Consider the following 1,686-nt stretch of genomic DNA (forward strand, 5'->3'; position numbering starts at 1 on the left):
ATCTCGCTCGCCAACTATATTGACATTAGTAGAGGACCCCTTTAAGTTCGATACGAAGGACCGAAAAGAAGATAATCATGAAGAGCAACGTGGCATTCCTTGTTACCCGAAGCATAGATTGGAGGACAAAACGGTTACCCGAGACTTTTTACTAATGCTTTTCCCTGATGACTTGTCGGAATTTCTGTCAAGGGGAGAAATGGATTTCACTACTGACATACTACCGGGTACAGAGTCAATCACCAAGGTTCCATACCGGATAACACCGGTTGAGATGATCGAATTGAAGGAGTAGTTGAACGAATAAATGAAAAAGGTTTATACACCCCAACGTTTCACCGTGGAGAGCACCGGTACTCTTCGTGAAAAAGAAGAACGGGAGTATGCGGTTGTGCATCGATTACCGAGGGCTCAACCTAGTGACTATCAAGAATCTGTACCCGCTACCGAGGACTGATGAGTTGTTGGACCAACTACAGGGAGTCCAGTGGTTTTCGAAGATCGATCTACGATTTGGATATCATCAAATGCGAGTCAAGGAGGATGACAAACAGAAGACGGAATTCCGGACGAGATATGGACACTTCGAGTTCGTGGTCATGCCTTTCGGGCTCACGAACGTGCCTGGGTGTTCATGCAACTGATGAACCGCATGTTCATGGACTATCTGGATGAGTTCGTCATCATTTTCATCGATGACCTCCTCATCTATTCGCCGGATCCGCAGACACATGAGGAGCACCTGCGGAAAATATTGTGGAGGTTGAGAGAGAACCGGCTGTACGCGATGTTCAGTAAGTGCAGCTTTTGGTTACAAGAGATTGGATTCCTGGGACATGTGATATCGGACCAGGGCATTCAGGTCGATCCGGCCAAGATCGAGGCTGTCATGGAGTGGCAGTCCCCGACTTCTGCAAAAGAAGTCAGGAGCTTCTTGGAACTAGCCGGTTATTACCGATGATTCGTCGAGGGATTCGCCAAGATTGCTCGACCCTTGACGAAGCTAACAGGGAAGAACGTCAGGTTCGAGTGGACGGCAGAATGTGAGGAAAGCTTCGGAGAGTTGAAGCGGAGATTGACGTCAGCGCCGATCCTGGCATTACCACAGCCGAGAATGTTGTACGAGGTATACACCGACGCGTCTAAGCACGGACTCGGTTGCGTGTTGATGCAGGAGGGACACGTGATCGCTTACGCGTCGAGGCAGCTGAAGAAACACGAGGAGAACTACCCAACACATTATATGGAGTTAGCAGCGGTAGTTCACGTGCTGAAGATCTGGAGATCGTATCTGTACGGGGAGAAGGTTAAGCTCAACATGGATCACAAGAGCTTGACTTATGTGATATCTCAGAAGGATCTGAATCTGAGACAGCGGAGATGGTTGGAGATGATTGCAGATTACGATCTAGAGATAGCCTACCATCCGGGGAAGGCCAATATAGTGGCTGACGCTCTTAGCATGAAGAAGATCTTAGCGGCCATACGTGTTGTCACCTCATCTGCAGCAATGCCGCTGAGTTGACTGCGATGTTGGGACATCTCTCACTGACGGCCGAGGAGTCGATGTCGACTTTGATAGAGCGCGTTGTCAGGGGACAGCACAGTGATCCTTTACTGGCTCGATACATGGATCACATCGAGGAATATAGCCTCAAGGGCTACTGGGAACCGACTATGTGTGCC

This window comes from Tarenaya hassleriana, unplaced genomic scaffold, assembly GCF_000463585.1.
Source record: "Tarenaya hassleriana unplaced genomic scaffold, ASM46358v1 Cleome220, whole genome shotgun sequence".
NCBI lineage: Eukaryota > Viridiplantae > Streptophyta > Magnoliopsida > Brassicales > Cleomaceae > Tarenaya > Tarenaya hassleriana.